This window comes from Kogia breviceps, chromosome 13 (genome assembly GCF_026419965.1).
Source record: "Kogia breviceps isolate mKogBre1 chromosome 13, mKogBre1 haplotype 1, whole genome shotgun sequence".
In the NCBI taxonomy this organism is placed as follows: Eukaryota; Metazoa; Chordata; class Mammalia; order Artiodactyla; family Physeteridae; genus Kogia; species Kogia breviceps.
Window position 1 is genome coordinate 83078701 of NC_081322.1, and position 19164 is coordinate 83097864.

General features: G+C 42.9%; 1 protein-coding gene and 1 pseudogene across 3 annotated transcripts in view; one reads left to right on the top strand and one right to left on the bottom strand.

The window, feature by feature from the left end:
- TULP4 (TUB like protein 4) overlaps nucleotides 1–19164 on the top strand; it is a 223230-nt gene that overhangs the window by 72822 nt on the left and 131244 nt on the right. The gene's annotated exons all lie outside the window — the stretch shown is intronic.
- LOC131768006 (actin-related protein 3 pseudogene) lies at nucleotides 8615–9970 on the bottom strand (annotated as a pseudogene).

The window sequence follows — 19164 nt, forward strand, 5'->3', positions numbered from 1 at the left end:
AAGGGAATCGTGAAAAGCAGCCTCTGAAGAGTTTTATGTTTTTTCATTTTCAGGAAGGCTGACATTTAAGTCATCTCTGTCCATTGCTTAGTTACCTTATCTTCTCTGCCCTTCCACTCGAGGAGCCAAGTCCCCCTGCCCCACCCTGCCCCACCCTAAAAACTCTAGTCAGGAACTGTCGCAGGATGTTACTGTCTTCTGGCCACGGGATGACCAAACTGCGCCCATCAGATCTTGTGATCTGCTGTTTCACAGCTGAAAAACTTGGGAATGTTTTTCTTCTAGACAACAATTTATTACGGTTATTATTGATGACATGCAAGTTAGTCACTGATTCTTCATTTAATGAGATTTTCTTCACTTAAGTGCGGACAGGCATTCATGCGTGTTTGGTGGGATTTGTTTCATTACAGGGACACATCCACTGTAGGAATGGTGTCTCCTGGATTCTTGGATCTGGTTACTTCTTCTCTGAGAAGGTTTTTCTGACCCTCTCCCCCCACGACTCCCCACCCCAGCCTGTACACTGTACACCGTACACCGAACAGACTTCTGTGCTTGCCCTGGTAATGCCTTATTACAGTTACCTGATTGTGTAGATGGGTAAACTTAGTGAAGATTGTCTGTTCTTGTGTCTTAATTTCCTCACCTCCTACTATTTAAAATGTCATTCGTTTGTTTTAATTTCCTTTAACTTGTTAGCCCACTTCAGTGGGGCTTCTTTTCCCACCACTCCACCGAGATGGTCACATTCCCAGTGACCCCACGTTGCTAAACCCGTAGGCCACTTTATTGCACTTGCTGTCTTGGAAGCATTCAGTGGAGTTGCAACGTTATTTTCTCTTGCTTTCCAGGACACCAGGCTCTCTTGATTTTCCTCTTACCTATCTGGCCTCTACTTTCCACCCTTTTTGCTGGCTCTGCCTATTTTCACCTCATTGTTAATAAATGTTGGAGGGCCCCAGGCACGCATCTGTTTCTAGATAATCTCTCCAAGTTGGTGCTAAATCTACCTATATGCTGATGATTTCCGAATTTATATCTTCCACCTGCCATCACCTTCTAGTTCCAGATTCTCTTCTTCAGTTTGATATATGAGATATAGAATTGGACATCATCAGTCACTAACCTTCTCAAACTGCAGGTCCTCTAAGAGAGAGCTCCTTTTCCCATTGCCCTGTTAGCCTCCATCTGTCTTCTCCATCTCAGGAGGTGGCCCCGTGGCTGGCCAGTGAGTCGCACTGTATGCTGTACGTGCGGCAACCTCCCTGCCCTTTCCTTTTTTCCAGATCCAGTTATCAGCAAGGCCTCCCACTGTATTCGACTTGCAAGTGATGTCTGAAACATGTCTTCCTTTCTCCTTCACACCATGCTGTACAAGCCTACTCACAAATCTTTTGACTTAAACTCTGTTGTTAACCCATTGTGCTTACCAGGGTATATTTAGTTTCTCAAGTATTGTTAAAGTATTCTAATTTATATCTGATGTACTTCAGTTTTCTTTTCTCTTTCCTAAAAATACTGTATGACATAGGTCATAATTCTGAAAAGAATGAGAATTTCTGGATTATAAGAATGATCTCCCCTTGTAGTTGAATCTCAGGTTTCTGTTATGCTCCGTGGTGTGTCTGGTTCACCCCTCCTTTCTAGAAACCCCAGGGCTCCGGGTGGATTGCCGAGCCTGGGCTTGTTTTTGCATCACTGTGCATGGTGATGGTCAGCTTTCTTAAACTTAAAAGAGATTTGAAAACTGCTTTAGATTTATAAACAGTTGTACAGGATTCCACATATTTAAGGGTCATACACTAATTCCAGAGAGAAAATTTGACAAATTTTAGATTAAAGCCATTGAGAAGACTCAGGGAATCTTTTATCTTCCTTCTAAATTCTTCATAAAAAATGACTTTTGGTAGATTTGTGGTCACCCACTATGGTATCACAGTGATCGATGGAAGGGAGGACAGTGATTTACTGCCTGTGGTGATGGCCTAGTTCTCCGCTCTGTTCCTGTTTTTCTATATCTCTATTCCAAGAAGTTCTAGCTCTACCACTTAACTAGCTGGTGTGTCCAAGCTGTTCATGTCCTTATTTTACTCATGGTTAAGTTGAGATAGTAATTTCTTTCTTTCAGAGTTGTTGTGAGAATCTATGAGAGTATATTTTTGAAAGGACTTCTGTTTTTTTTTGAAGAACATTTTATTAGCCTAATCACATAAGTTTCTATTAATTTTCATTTCCATAATTAAACTCATGATTTTATATAGTTCCCCTGACCTGCAGTCATACTGTAAGCTATTGCAGCACACCGAGCGGTGGAACCCTGTGAGGCCAACTATATTCTTAGCAATTAAGCAGCAAAGTAAATGTCCACTGAGTACTGCTAATATCTGTGTCAAGTCGGTTGTCTTTCATCCCTGCCTTTGAAAGGACTCTGAAAATAGTGAATGCAGTGTGTATAAATGGTGATGTTAAAGTATTTCATACTCTATTTACTTACTCATTTTGGCTTCTGTAAATACTTGAGGGGCCACACTAGGCTGGAAACTGCTGGACTTTGGCTCCACGGTGATGAAAGAAGAGCCCAGATGACCTGCGTGTCAAGAGAATGGATATGGTTTGCAAGGAAATAATGTTGCTACTGCTGATGACAGTTGCCACATATTATATGGCCACAGTTTTTTATGTGCTTTATGTCCACTGTTTTGTTTAGCCCTCAGAACAACTCTCTACAGCTTTGTTTTATTATCCCTGGTATGCGGTTAAAGAACCTGAGGATCAGAGGTGTTATGGGAGTTGCCCGAAGTGTAGAGCTAGATGCCGACAACGCCAGCCTGGGATTTGAATTCACGCGTGTGTGTTTCCTTCTGTAAGATACAGCTTCGAAAGGGTGAGCCATAACGAGCAGAGGAGCAGAGTTATGAGTGAGGCGGGAGTGTAGCCACTTACAAACTGGACGTGTTTGAGAAGCAGCTCTTTTATTTTATTTTTTTTTTTTTGCGGTATGCGGGCCTCTCACTGTTGTGGCCTCTCCCATTGCGGAGCACAGGCTGCGGACGCACAGGGTCAGCGGCCATGGCTCACGGGCCCAGCCGCTCCGCGGCACGTGGGATCCTCCCGGACCAGGGCACGAACCCGTGTCTCCTGCATCGGCAGGCGGATTCTCAACCACTGCGCCACCAGGGAAGCCCGAGAAGCAGCTCTTTTAAAAGTGTCTTATGAATTCTAATTTTGAGCAGAGAACTGTTCTAGTGAAGAGGCAGAAATAGGCATGTTTCTGGATCTTTAGGTCAGAATTTCCTAAGACAGAATTTGTAAATCATAAATTTTAAGACTTGTGTGTCTGAAAATACCTCAATTTTGCCTTTACTCCTGATTCATAGTTTGGCTAGGTATATATTTCTAGGTTGGCTCCTTCAGAATTTTGAAGGCATTTTTCCATAGTCTTCAGAGTTGCAGAGTTATTACTGAGAAGCATAATAATTAAGAGTTCAGGCCCTGAAGCTGGACTCAGTTTGAGTCCCAGCTTTATCACTCAGTGGTGTTGTGACTTTAAGGGTATTGTTTAATTTCTTTGTACCATAATCTTCTCATTTGTGAAATGTGTTGGTTGTAAGGATTAAACGAGTTACTATATGTAAAGCATTTACAACAGTGCCTAGTGCCTCATGAGGACTTGGTAAAATTGGCTATTATTATATTATTATTCTAAGTCAGTTATATGTGACCTTTAAAAAAAACCTGACATCTGCTCATTATCCCAGATATTCTGAAATTTCATGATGTTTAAAAGTAATGTATTGGAAATCTTTTTGTCACCTCTGTGTGTATGTGTGTATAGGCCGGGGGGGGGGGGTATTTCAGCTGATGGGCTTTATTGTGGAGTAATCTGGGGGAGAATCGACTTCTGTTGCTGACTGCTAAATGTCGGCAGCCAAGCATATTCACGGGGGTTGTTCAGTTTCTCTACGTAAGGCCCTTCCGGTTGCACGCCTGTGAATTTACTCCTGCTGTCAGCATTCTGAGAGCCTGAGGAGGGGGTGTGTGTGCGCGTGTGTGTGTGCGCGCGTGCGTGTGTGTGCTGGGGGAGAGGTAGTGGTGGTAGAAACAGAAGGGGCAGGGGGAGGAGCTAATATTTATTGAGTGCTTGCTGTGTACTGGCCCCACTGCAAGAGCTTTACCTCGTTTAATCCTGGCATCCGCTCCAGGCCTTTGAACCTATTTATTATCATCATCTTATAGATGAGGAAACCAAGGTACCGAGATGTTGAGCAGCTTGCCTAAGGTGACGCACCTTTGCTAATTGATGGAGCTGAGACTGAGCCTGGAGCCCCTCAGAGTCCACACACTTTTTTTTTTTTTTTTTTTAATGATTCCATTGATTGGCGTTACCTCCAATGGTCAAATTCATGGAGACAGAATCTAGATTAGAAGCTACTGGGGGTAGGGGAAGATAGACTCCACACTCTGAACCTCTGGGAAAATGCCCCAGTTGTCAGGCCTCTTTACTGTCTTCCCTGTGCCCAGTGTCCCCAGGGGCTGCTTTCTGTGCTTCCCTCTGCCAGGGGATTAAGCCTTCAGGCTCTGACGCTGCGGTGAGAGTTGCCTGGCGCTGTCTCTGACAGCTCGGGGGACGGGGGCGTCATCTGGCCGCGTGGGTGCCTGCGCTAACGTGCTCACCCCTGCCCTCTGGCTTCAGCCCAGCCTGCACCTCTCGCGGTCCTTGAGCCTCATTCCTGAGCCTTTCCGGGCTTCCTTCTCCCAGGCACCTCTCTGCAGGCACCCTGTTTGGCCTTCCTCTGCTTTGTGAAGCCAGTTGCCACGTTCCTTATCCATTTTCTGTCTTCACATGCTGTGGTCAGGGCACCTCGAAGATGGCTTTTGTGTGTGTTTTCATGCTCCTTGTTTTGAGGTGATTTCTAAGAGATGGATTAGGATCTTCTTTATTTTGACGTCTTAAATCTGAAATCTCCTGTTAAGATATTTTCAAAAGATTCTTAAAGGCATTAAATGCAGATTTATTTTCCCTAAGCAAAACCCAGAATATAATAGAATTATATTTTATTAAGAAAATAGGGCTTCCCTGGTGGCGCAGTGGTTGAGAATCCGCCTGCCGATGCAGGAGACACGGGTTCGTGCCCTGGTCCGGGAAGATCCCACATGCCGCGGAGCAACTAAGCCCGTGAGCTATGGCCGCTGAGCCTGTGCGTCCGGAGCCTGTGCTCCGCAATGGGAGAGGCCACAACAGTGAGAGGCCCGCATACCGCAAAAAAAAAAAAAAAAAAAAAAAAAAAAAAAAAAAAAGAAAATAGAATTTGTCAAAATAATGGCATTGTTCATTTTTTCTCCTTTAGCAATGTGGTTTGTCTAATTTTTTTCTCTTAATAAAAATAAATGATCATATCTGAAAGTACTTTAGACTCATGGCAAGCTATCTTTGGGGTGTACTTTTGCTAGAGAGAGTGAGAGAGGGATGTGGGTACAGGACAATAATTTTTTTGGTAGTAGCTTCTTCGGGAAGCAGCTTCAAGCTTCATGATGTCAAAATGAGAGCAAATGAGAATGAGATTGTTACTGAAGTCCTGGGCAAAGAAATACTTCCTGAACTGTGGAATCTGTGTTCATGATTTATTAATAGCTGAACCTATGGATTCTTGAGCCAGATTGCTTGGGTTTGAGTTGACCCCCTTTCTGTGTGATTTGGGACAGGTACTTACCGTCTGTGTGCTGTGGTTGCATTATCTCTAAGGGAACATGACACCTGCCACCTAAAGTGGTTGTGGTGACTGAAAGATGTGACCCACAGACAATGTACGTAGAAGGGCTCATTAAGTCCTAGTTCTTACTTAATTATTTTTAGACTCACTGTCATCCTTGGGTGTTTTACCCATCTGCATTTCCTCCTGAAGCTAGAACAGTGGACATGGCCTCTTTTCTGACACTGCATGAGTTGGCCTCATGATGGCAAAGCACGGAATGGAATGTGAGGTGGGAAGCAGATGAGGGGTTAGGAGCAGGATGGGAGGGGTGGGAGGTGTCCCAGCCGGGAGGGAGGCTGGGACCCTGTGCTGTGAGCCAGTTTGGTGATTCTAATTGGTTCCGTCCACATGCTTGACCCCGAACTTCCAAAACAAACACACCTATATGCACATTGCCCAAGACTATACTGCTGGGTGTCCTTATCGTACCTTCTGGCAACCTACGTTTGGTTTCTCTCCCTAATTGTTGCTGTTGCATAGAATTCTTACTGACATTTGTTGTTTTTCCATTTGTCCTAGTTAGATGTGGATAACTAAAATACAGAGGAAATTGTCTCTGTCCCAGGGACCTTTCGTTATCCTGAAATAATCCTATTTAAGCTCGTGCCCGGCTTTCCTTTCTCCTCCCTGTGTATAATCCCTAAAATAGTGTTTCAAACAAAAACCAGTTTTGTCTGTCTTAGCTCAGTTCTCCTCTTTTTTTTTTTTTTTTTTTTTTTTTATTTATTTTTTTCGGTATGCGGGCCTCTCACTGTTGTGGCCTCTCCCGTTGCGGAGCACAGGCTCCGGACGCACAGGCTCAGCGGCCATGGCTCACGAGCCCAGCTGCTCCGCGGCATGTGGGATCTTCCCGGACCAGGGCACGAACCCGTGTCCCCTGCATCGGCAGGCGGATTCTCAACCACTGTGCCACCAGGGAAGCCCCCAGTTCTCCTCTTTATGTCCTTCTTAAACCTTTAGAGTTAAGGAAGAGTTTGTCAGTCAGAACCTTAAAACGGAAAAATAAGTAATGTTGTAAATAACATTGTTATCAGTCAAGTTTACTTCGTAAACTCCTTGGTAGCAGAAGTAACTGTTTAAAGGCTTTGTTTATAAGATACTATAAGTTAATGTTTAGGATTTGGGAAGTTGATGTTATTCATACAGAGTTTGAAAACAAGTGTGAAAACCATCTATTATTGTCTTCCTATTCACTTGGTATTTTCATGAGTTTAGATTTTATTTTTTCTCCTCTTCAGGAAATTTGCTACAGATGGGATGGGATTTGTGGCTAATCAGGTAGTTACTTAAACAACATGACCAGAGAGCTCTTTCTTGTCTCCTAGGCCTTAAATTTTTCTTTTCCCTTAATTATGCCTTAAAAAAACCTAATTATCTACTTTATTTCCAAGATTGAAATCACCTTAGGGGAGTCAGAATCTGTAGTGTTCCTTGCCATTTTTCTCTAGTAATGAAATACTTGTTTAAGAGATCAACAAACACCTCTTTTCAAAAGTATTATTATATTTTAGATCAGCATTGTAAGAGAAATACAATTTGAGCTACACGTGTAATTTAAAATTTTCTAGTAGCCACATTATAAAGTAAAAAGGTGAAATTTACTTTAATAATATATTTTATGTAACCCAATATGTCTAAAGTATCATCTCAAATGTATGTAATCAGTATAAAAACTCTTAATAGGATAATATATATTCTTTTTCATATTAAGTCCTTGAAAGTTGGCACGTCTCAATTTGAACTAGCCACATCTCAAGTACTCAATTGCCACGTGTGGCTCATGGCTACCATATTGAACTGTGTCGTTTTGGACATTCTGCTTCTTTTTGAGGATTATGGCAGAGCTGCATGCTTACCCCTGAGAGCTTATTTATTTATTTTTATTTATTTATTTTTTTACAAAAGAAATGTGTGCCTTTATTAGAATGGTGTTAGGCTTTAAATATACCGATCTGGGTAATCAAATTATTCATTTTTTAATAAGAAATGACACTGCAGAACTGCAATACTGGTCCAACAGTCTTGTCTTTACTTTTCCTTTAAAGTGAGAAACAGAATGCGAGGAATCAGAAAGCACTAGCAGGCATCAGTTAACCCAAGATACTAGCTTCTTAGTTCCAAAGGCACTTGCAAAGAAAACCGTTGGGGGGCACAGGGTATGGAAGCACTTCCTAATAACTGGAATCCCATGAGTGTGTGTGTGTGCCAAGTCTCGAGGCTATTTTTTGTATTTATCCTTTACTTGGTCACTTTTTTTCCCTCAAGTACTAGTTTTTCTTTGACTTTTTGTCCTCGAAGTATAAAAAGTATGAAATATAAACAAGCTCTTGCATTGCACACTTCAGAGTGTACAATTCAAGCATTATAGAGCTATCTACATACCGATAAATCCCATCAAATCTTGGATAATTCAATAATATACAAAATAGCAGGGCACAGAAAGAACTAAAACCCACTTCTTTTTGTTACACATAAGATTCAAATATTCAATCTAAAGAAAAACACTTAATCGTTTTGGCTCTCCTCTACATTCGCATGTTGATATATTTATTAAAATATTCCTGTATAATTATGTTTGGTCTTATTATTTCAAGTCAGGTTTACAACCTCAAAACCAGCCATCCTTGGGCTTCCCTGGTGGTGCAGTGGTTGAGAGTCCACCTGCCGACGCGGGGGACACAGGTTCGTGCCCCGGTCCGGGAGGATCCCACATGCCGCGGAGCGGCTGGGCCCGTGAGCCATGGCCGCTAAGCCTGTGCTCCGCAACGGGAGAGGCCACAACAGTGAGAGGCCCGCATACCACACACACACACACACACACACACACACACACACACACAAAAAAAAAAAAAAAACCCAGCCATCCTCCAGACAAAACAGGTAATCAGAAAGATTATTTCTTCCCCACCTCCCTAACCCCAATAACTATAAAGCCAATTTTACGACATGACTCCAAACACTGGATTGTGATGACAAATGCTAGGTCCAATTTCTTCATAATCCTTTTTGGTGTGGCATACTTTGTAGAACTCAGGTGTGGAAGCCAGCATGGATCCTCCAAACCAAACTGCATATCGCTGCATGTGGTGTGTAATGACTTGTACATCAATAGGTTTTGGCTTCAATCTACCACCACTCAATTCCTCACTTAATTTCAGCCTGGCATCTACAGTTCTTTTCAAATCTCTTTGCAAGCGACGTCCGAAGTCCCTGAACATGGTTGAACCTCCAGAGAGGACAATATTCTTGTAGAGAGGACATCTGGCATCAATAGGACAATTCTGAATTACTTCATCTACAACTTCTGAGATAGGCTGAGTAAAGTCTGGGTTAGCAAACTCTGGATGAAAAAATATTTCAGGTCCCAAGAATCTCTCATATCCAACATCAGTGGAAAATTCTTTCTTTGAGATAGCGTTGATTCCAGTATACTGTTTAATCCACTTGGATCCATCTGTATCATACTTGTTAAATTCTTTTACTAAATCTGAGCAGACATAACTATAGCGCTCCTTTACTGCCTTAGCAGTTTCCAGGGATTGCTCTGGAGGAATTCCTACTTCTCGGTCTCTCAGCAATTGCTGAATAAAATATGTTATATCTCGTCCTGCGATTGGAATGTGCTTAATACAGCTGCTAGTCACATACCCTTCAGCCACAGGGATGACATGAGTGACACTGTCTCCACTGTCTATTACCGTACTGGTCAACGTCCGTTCTTCTACTTGTCTGGAGGTCCAGGATGCAGCTAAGGCAAGGACAGCCTGGACAGCAATGTACTAGCCTGGAACATTGAGGGACTCAGACATTATTTCAGCAGTATATTCCCTGTTTTCTGGAGTACTCAGTGGAGGTTCAGTCAAAAGAAAATAATGGCCTTCAGGTTCTGCCCTTAAATATTTAGAGATCACTTGCTCCATAAACCTTTCCACCAAGTTCCAATCTTCAACTATACCATGGCGGATTGGCCAATTTGTTGCATGTGTAGGTTTTTCTATTGCTTCATCACCAATGAAGAAGTCTGGGTCATCAACACCTTTCTTCACCCTCCTTTGAGCTTGATCACCACTTTTGCTGACTCCTTAATAGCAGTACAGGAAGGGATGATAAACTGTGGTTCCATATTTCCAGCATATCCTAGTTTTGTACACCCCGTGCCACAGTCCACCGCACAGGCCGGCAGCCGTCCCGCCATCTTCCTCCTTGCCTGCTGCTGCCGCCGTCTGCTCCGTGCCGGTTGGGGCCAGGGATGGGCGGTGAGAGGTAGAGGCTATCTGACCATCCACAGCCAGGCCGCCCTCTGCGTCCGCGGGGGAGCCGGGAAGCCAAAGCAGTAGCGAGAGAGCAGCAGGCTCGGTCAGCGGCTACCACTTCCGCAACCCCGGCGGGCAGGCAGTCCCCAGAGAGCTTGTTTTTTATTTTATTTTATTTAATTAATTAATTTATTTATTTTTTGCGGTACGCGGGCCTCTCACTGCTGTGGCCTCTCCCGTTGCGGAGCACAGGCTCCGGACGCGCAGGCGCAGCGGCCACGGCTCACGGGCCCAGCCGCTCCGCGGCACGTGGGATCCTCCCGGACCGGGGCACGAACCCGCGTCCCCTGCATCGGCAGGCGGACTCTCAACCACTGCGCCACCAGGGAAGCCCCCCACCCCCACCCGAGAGCTTATTAATGTATGACTTAAAAGGCTTTTTGTCCAGGTCCTAAAACCTTTTTACTTGGAAATAATTTCAAACGTACATAAAAGTTGCAAGAAAGTTAAACACTTAGTCTTTCCACAGATTAACCTGTTGTTAACTTGTGCTTGCTTGTGTGTGTGTGCGTGTGTGTGTGTGTGTGTGTGTATTTCCCCTCCCAAACCATTTGAGAATATATTCCTTGAATTTTTTACCCTGATATACTTCAGTGTATAAATTCTAAGAATAAGGACATTCTCTCATAGAACCACAATAGTACAGTTATCACCTTCAGAAGATTTATTGATAACATTGATTCGATGCTTTAATGTACTGTCTATATTCCTTTATTTTCCCCCACTAAATGTTCATATTTATTGCTAACTTGGGGCCTGTTAACATTTAGAAAATACAGTTTCTAAGAGGCAGCTGCTAGAGATTGGCCAATTATAATTCACAAGTCAAAGAGAAAATCTTATTTGACTTTAAAATTCTGTACTTATTTTCTCCTTTCATGAATTATCACACAGCCAAAGCACCGTGTGTGTGAGAGGAGAGATACAACAGACTTGCTTCCCAACTGTCTGCAAAAATGCACCACCTCAGATGACCTTGGTTCTTTCTACACTAAATAAGGAATTTCCTTGTTTTGATTTTACAACCGATTTAATTACAACAAAAAATTGTGTGAATAAAATAGATTGTGATTATCTTTATCTGTTTTCAGTTTCTATGAGGAATCTTGAAATGTCACCAGTTCTGTAGGAGAGCGTTTGAGTCATTTATTACAGTGTGCCTCCTGTATCGTGATACATCCAAAAGTCGTATCAGACCGATGCTTGGTCTCCCAGACAGGTAGTTTTCAGAGCTGGGTTAAAATTCTGAGTATATAATAGTTCTTTTTTTTTTCTATATTTATTTATTTATTTTTGGCTGAGTTGGGTCTTTGTTGCTGCGTGCGGGCTTTCTCTAGTTGCAGCAAGCAGGGGCTACTCTTCGTGGCGGTGCACGGGCTTCTCATTGTGGTAGCTTCTCTTGTTGCAGAGCACGGGCTCTAGGCATGCGGTCTTCAGTAGTTGTGGCTCACAGGCTCAGTAGTTGTGGCACACAGGCTTAGTTGCTCTGCAGTATATTCTGTTTTTTGTCAAAATTTTTTCTCCAGTACAGAATCTAATTTAGGCTCACAGATTGCATTTAGTTATTATGTATGTTTAGACCCTTTTAATCAGGAACAGTTCTTCAGTCTTTTTTTTTTCCCCATGTCATTGGCATTTTAGAAGAATACCCTTCCCCATCTCTGATAGAATGTTTCTGCATTTGGGGTTTAACTCAGGTTAATTGTCCCCAGCTGAACACCCTGTAAGTGGTACTGGATGTTGCCTTCTTCTCAGATACTATGTGGAGGCTCATAGTATCTATTGGCCCCTCATTGCTGATGTTAATTTTGATCACCTGGCCAAAGTGTTGTCCAATTTCCCTGCTGTGTAGTTACCATGTTTTCCCCTTGGATTTGACAGGCATTTTATGGGAGGACTCTTTAAAACCACTCACATAGCCTGTTCCTTATCAGGATGTTCTCCATAGGTTTATCATCCATTCACGATTCTTGCTTGAGCCAGTGTTTATTACGATGGTTGAGAACTGCTGATTTTCGGCTGCAGTACCCCCTCCACAGAATGTTCCCAGTGGACATTCTGCGTAAGCAAGAGCTCCTCATTCTCCCCATCCATCCATTCATTTACACATCACCAGTGTGAGCTTAAGGATTTCAGGTTTTTTCTTCAGTGCTCATTGTACTTAATTGCTGAGACCCAGTTTTGCTGCAACTGTTCCATGTTTGGCCAGTGGAAGCCCCTTCAAGCTGGTGTGTCCTTTTGATGCACTCCAGTCATTGGGGGTGCCTCTACTTTCTGACACAGCAGAAGAGAGCATATTATATATTTGTTTTTTCTCCTGTTTTATTGAGATATAATGGGCAACATTGTATCAATGTTAGGTGTGTATATATATATGCTTTTTTGTACTTTTGCTTTTCTACTTAGCATCTGGAAGTGGCCCGATGTCAGCTCATGCAGAACGTCCTCATCTTTTTTTATAGCCCACAGTGCTCCATTGTGTGAAGGTACCAGAGTTTGTTTGGACAGTGTCCGAGTTTGCATATTTAGAGAGTGTTCTGTAGTTTGTAATTATAACTAATGCTGCAGTGAATAACTTGTACATACATATTTTCATATTGGTTTTTAAAAAATATTTATTTATTTAGGCTGCGCCAGGCCTTAGTTGCGGCATGTGAACTTCTTTGTTGTGGCCTGCAGACTCTTAGTTGTGGCATGCGTGGGGGAATCTAGTTCCCTGACCAGGGATCGAACCCGGGCCCCCTCATTGGGAGCACCAAGTCTTACCCGCTGGACCACCGGGAAAGTCCTGTATTTTTGTATTGTTGGAGGTGTATCTTCAGGATAAGTTCTTAGAAGTGGGATTGCTGTGTTCAAGTGTGAAAACATAAGTAGTTCTGTTGGATATTGCCAGACTCCTTTCCATGATGATTGACCCACTTTGCATTTCCACCAGAAAAAGTATTTTCAAGCTTTAAAAATTTTGTCAATCTTCTAGATGAGGAATGGTAACTCAGAGTAGTTTTGATTTGGATATCCTTTATTATGAGTGAATTAGAGCATCTTTTTAAATATTTAAGCGTCATCTTTATGTCTTATGGGTTGTCTAGTCACATTGTCCGTTTTTCCATAGGATTTTTGATTACTTTGCCACCTTTACATTTTAAAATTTCTTGGTGTATTGGGGATATTAGTTTTTTATTTGTAATATATATTGCAGATGTTTTCTCCCAGTTTGTTTTTGATCTTTTAACTCTTCTTATATTTTTTGCCATACAAAAGTTTTAAAAAAATTATCTAGTCAAATTTGTCAGTCTTTTATTGCATCTGGATTAGAAAGCCTTTTTATATACCTCGGTTATAGAGAAATTCACCCATATTTTCTATAGGTTCAGGAGAAGACTTGTAACAGAGTACTGCTCGGAGAAATCAACACATACTTTGTACTTGCTGTGGAATCTGTCATCCACGGCCTCCTTACGGCAGGACAAATGGTAATTATGAACTCTCGGACCTGCCAGGCAGTTGGGTTTTGAACTGCTTCTGCAAACAGATAAACTAAAGAACAGAGAGAACCATTCAGGTTAAGTTAGAATTTCAGTCAGTGACAGAATTGAGAATGTAACTCATTTTTCAAAACTCTTTGTGTTCTTCACCTATTTTGAGTTAGTCCCTAAGACCGATCCTCTCTTTCCTGAGATTCTTGTTTGTTAATTGGGTCCTTTCGTTTAAGGTGATTTCCTGATTTCCTAGAGCATCCTGCCAAGTCTCACCGACGTCTTAGAGCTGTGTTTGTCTTAGCATAGTGCCGAGGTTATCCGGAGAGCAGTTACAGGCCACGACATTTCTTAGCCATCCTTCGTGACCCCCACTGGGCAGAGGTTTAGGGTGGTGATTACCTCTGTGTGGGCGGGTGCAGAAGTCAGTCCTCACATCCCTTTCTCTGAAGAGCTTTGTGTGAAAGGCCCCCTCAGCAAACGAGCTCCCAGCAGTCCAGGGGCTGGGAGAGGGCAGGTTCCCTCTGTTACTGAATAAGTGAAAATAATGTTGTAGTGACTCATTTTCTTACAGTGAAGTACGAAAACGGGGGCCAGGGAGCAGCAATGAGTAGATGCTGGTGTCTGGTCTCTGCAACTGCCCGTGTGATCCCTGATGGATGGAACCAGTGGGAGGGTCCTGTGCCGGCTGGCAGTCACTGACGTAGGACTGTCGGCCAGTGCTTTCTGACCTTTAATTTCCTTTTTCTTAAAATCAGATGGTCTCCAAGAACCTTCCCAGCTCCAAGCTTCTAAATTCTTCTAGTGTCTTTTATTTGCTGCTTGTAATATAGTCCCCAAACTGCTAAGCACTTTTGAGTCTTCTTCTTCTTCTTTTTTTTAACCGTTCACTTCTTTCTAAAATTTTCTTTTTGAACGCTCTTGGTCTTAAGAGTATTGGTTAGATAAGTAGATTGGTCCTTGACCTTTTGTCATTTCTGTTTGAGTGTAAGCTCCATGGGAATGGGGACTTGGCGTTAGCACCTTAAACTAAAAGGTAAATAGTGTATTTCTTCTTGGTGTGGCTTAGTTTTAGAAGGGTAATCAATTCTAGGGGCTTAGTAACATTGAGGTAGGCCTTAATGTTTCAGGTTTATTACCATATAGACCAGCAAGCTGTCTTTGTTTCATGATCCTACGTTGTACCCTTTCATAATTATGGCCGGTGATCATGAAAGTTCATTGTTGGGTGCAGAAAGGTTGGGTGAGAGTGTTGCTTGATCCTTGCAGATCCATCCTTGAAAAACAATGCAAAATATGGTAATGAATTTATACTGAAGCCACATTCAGTGTTAGTTCCCCCTGCCTCCCAGCTTATGTTCTACTGTTTCACTTGTAAAATGGGATTTCCTTCATATCTGAAGAATGGAGAATTTAATTTTTAAGAAGAAAATCCATTCCCAGTTGGAATGACAGTTTTTAAGAACATTTGGCCCTATTGTTGAGCAGCTATCTTATTTCTCTTATGTGGAAAAAAAAAAAAGCCAATTAAAATTTCAAAGTTGTGACCCAGAGCCAAATGTCACTTGAGGTAGCCCATGTCCCTTTTGTAATGATCAAAGGTACAAAACAATTCACGTTGCCATATAACAGTCAGTGGTTATCATAGAGTTAGCTTAATCAGGAAGGAAATGCCAAGAGTTTTGTGTAATATAAAATTCTTTTAAGTTCCATGGATTTATAATAATTACTGTAAATGGAAGGCTTCTTTTCCAGTGTGGATTATGTCTGTAAAGTCAACTTTTCTTTTCTTTTTTTTCCTAGTGAAAGTGAATTGTGGTGGTTGTTTTACTGTTGAAATTTTAAAAGGTAGAAATACCCATGTAGGGAGTTGCCTGGTGGCCTAGTGGTTAGGATTCTGGGCTTTCACTGCTGTGACCCGGCATCCATCCCTGGTTGGGGAACTGAGATTCTGTAAGCTGTGCAGTGTGGCTAAAAAGAAAAAAGAGAGAGAGGAAAGAAAAAAAAAAAAATTATATATATATAAAAAATACCCGTGTAAAATATTTTGACCCTAGGTTTTTATTCAGCTCATTTGAAAAAATATTAAGCATTTTCTGTGTGCTAGCTGCCATACTAACTGCTGTGGTGAGGGGTGAAGAGGATGAACATAGGTTTAATTAATTATGATACGTTTGGTTGTAAGCACAGAAAAGCTACTCGTATTGGCTTAAGCAATTAGTGAAAGGAATGTGCTGGCTCATGGAACTAAGAACATTCAAGAGATATCAGGTGTGAGTAGTGGCTTGAGCCATCGGGACCTGGTGACTCTCCATCTCTCTGCTTCCGTCTGTGTGGGCTTTGCAGGCAGGCTCATTCGACATGGTTGCCCTTGGCAAGCTAAGCTACTCATCTCCTGGTTCTCACTCTGATAAAAAAGAGAGACCACTCTTCCCCAATGAAACGTTGGGTTTGACTCTTATTAATGTGGACTTAGTCACGTGCCCAAACCTGAACCAGTCGCTGTGGCCAAAGTGAGGCAGTGCTCCGATGGGCCAGGCCTGAGCCAGGTGGAGAGAGTTGTCCCTTTTCTAGCACGACGGCTGAGAGTAGGGAATAGCGGTCCCAGCGGGGAAATCCAGGCTCTGCCCTAGAAGCAGGAGTGCATGGAGTCAGCGGTAACCATTGTCTACCTTACAGCCTAGTGGAGGAGGACGGAATTTCAACAGCAGTGACCGTAAAGGGCGGTGGCGCTCTGAGAGAGCAAACACAGGCTGCCGCGGGGGCACCCGGCAGGAACACATCCGTGCAAATCTTACTTTAAAGTGTAACAAATAACAACCATCAAAAACGCACCCTTAAAATCACATGTTTTAAGGACACGTCATGTGGTGAAGGAACGTGGCAGTTAACCTGATTTTGGACATTCTCGGGCAGCAAACCGGTTGAGTCAGTGCCTGTCGTCTCTTTCTCTTCGGCCAGGTCTCTGCTGGAAGAGGACTGGCTGAACCGGGAACTGCTCCCGGGCCGCCGGGGCAGTGACCTCTCATCCCGTGTTCCCTGCAACGGTGAACATCCTATGTTTCCATTTAACAAGGGCTGGTTCAGTATTGTGATAGTGGGTCAGTCACCTATGTTGCACCTTTAGTCAGAGACAGGCAAGTGGGCTGCAACGGGAGGTCTGCACAGGGACCTGGATCACTGCCCCAGTGATGGAAGAGCGTTTCATGGACAGCATGGCTTTGAGATAGGCCTTGATTATGACCAAGGTTCCTCCTGACTGTGGGAGCCCTGCCTCACTTCGTCTGGTGTCTGCCCTCTTTGGAGTCCCTGAGGATTGCTCTTCTCATGCAGGTGGAAGCGCTCCCGGGTGGGCGGACGTCCCCCATGCGCACCTGGAGGACTTCCTGAGCCGATTGCAGAGCTCAGGGAGCGTCAGCCCAGTGGCCGCCTGAGTGCATTTGAGGTCCGTCTGCTCCTGGGCACTGAGTGGGGCTCACGGTGAGGACAGAAGCCAGGAGTGTGGTCTGACCTGGTGCCTGGGGGCAGCTGCTTGTTCTCTGGCGGTGTCCCCCCCAAAGACGCTGCTTCAGTGGCCACTAGCAGGCATGCTCAGAGATGGTGATTTCATTTGGTGGTATGTACTGTAACTTTGGTAATTTGGTGACTAGTGAAAATGTTATTTTTCTGGGAAGGGTGTTTATCAGAATTGTTTTGTATTTATTTAGCCATTATATTCAACAAACCTCAAATAGTAGTGTAGACATTCAACTATAAGGCTACTCGTAACTAGTGAGTACAAACCAACCATGTTTACTGAATTAAGGCCCCATTAATTCAGTTGTATTTTCTTAAGTTTGTCCCTGAGTTTCTGAGTGTCCTTCCCCACTCCTGTGTGTGTGCGCGTGTGGGGCGGGCGAGTCGGGCAGGGGCGGGCTGGCACACAGCCTCAGGTGGGAAGGGCTTTGCTGGTACTGTTGCTTAGAGGAACGAGGTAGCCTGGACTCGTTCCCCAAACCATCCACCGCAGCACTGGGCCTGCGCCCCCTGCATTGGCAGGCGGACTCTTAACCACTGTGTCACCAGGGAAGTCCCTAAAATATTTTTTAAATTAAAAAAAGATTTTATCTTTAATCACACCCTTCATATCTCTAACAATCACATTTAACTTTGTTTTACAGTTAAAACAAATACGTAAATCCCTTCTGAATATTTATCATGATTTAAATAACAAAGGAAAGGCAAATAAGATATTTTTCCTTTCAAAATGTTCTTTTGTATTTGTGCCACCTTAATTTTTCTGACAAATTTTACTGTCATTTAAAAAAAATTCATGATCGTCAGGGCTGCAGAGAGCAGGTTCTAGTTATGAAAAAAAATTGGGCCCCAAACCCAAGTTAGGATGAGCCAGGCAGAAATTTTTACATGGGATTGATGTTGACCTGTGGTGTGTGGTCTGTCTGCCTCCCAGACGGCTTGGCTCCAGTAATGCGTCTGCTTCCTTCATCCCCACCTCCTGTGGCTCTGCCAGTAGTTTTCATCGCGTTTGATAATGCTTTAAACCTGTGTATTAACTGGGGCCATGTCTCCATTTCTGTAGTTAGAATTCCAGTTAGAATCCTCCAGTATCTCTCCATTTGTCTTTATCTCCCATTAGAGTTTTATAATTTTCTTTAAATAGATTGCTTATGTCCTACTTTAAGGTAATTCCCCCAAATTGCTCTTACTGCAAATTATAATTGCTTTACAATTTCATTTCGATCCTGTAGCTGTGTATAATTTCTCAAAAATTTGGAGCCATAGAACAATAAACATATTCAGTATGTATATATAGTTTAGTACATGCTCTTCATAAATTGAAAGCAGTCTGCGCAGTAAAATTCTCAGTGTGTTCTTGTTTTTTGCTCTACCTGAAAATGCCTTTCCACCTTCCAGCTGTAAGTTTACATCTTCTTTAATTAGTTCAGACATCTCTTTTACTGGGTGCTGTTTGTGGAGAGACAGGTAATGAGAGTGTTAAATTGCTGGATTGCTTGTTAGTTGATATCTTCAAATACAGTACTACTTGTATCTTCTGTCTTTAAATTTTAGATCTCTGAGAAGAGATCATTCTTAAAGTCCCTAACATTTCTTTTTTTCCTGGAGCTTGAAATACTATGAATTCTCTAACAATAAAAATCTCCCAAGTAAAGCCTTTGACTCTGAGATTCTCTCAAGTGTTTTTTGATTGTTTTTTTGTGTGTTTGTTAATGTGGGCACTTGTTAAGGATGTCAGAGAACAACATCCTCTCTGAAGTAGCTGCAGTGGTCGCTGTGGGAATAGGCTCTGGAATCTTCAGGGAGCGTTTCCGCTGACCCAGAAGATGCTGTGTCCTTACCCTGGACGCCCAGCAGCGTTCTCCACCACCACTCTCCGCTAAGGAGCACCTCTGGAATTTGGGGGGTAATTATACGACCACTGTATATTAGGGATTTTTATTAGACGATTGTTACGTCTTCATTTCCCCCAGTATTTGCACTTCTTCTCGGAAAAAGGTATTTAATAATTGTTAGTTGTCAGAAAGAACGAGTGAACTAGTGAGGCTGGAAGCTAAAGTGTGAATAACTTCTATGTGTTTTAACGTGTTTTAGTTCATCTCT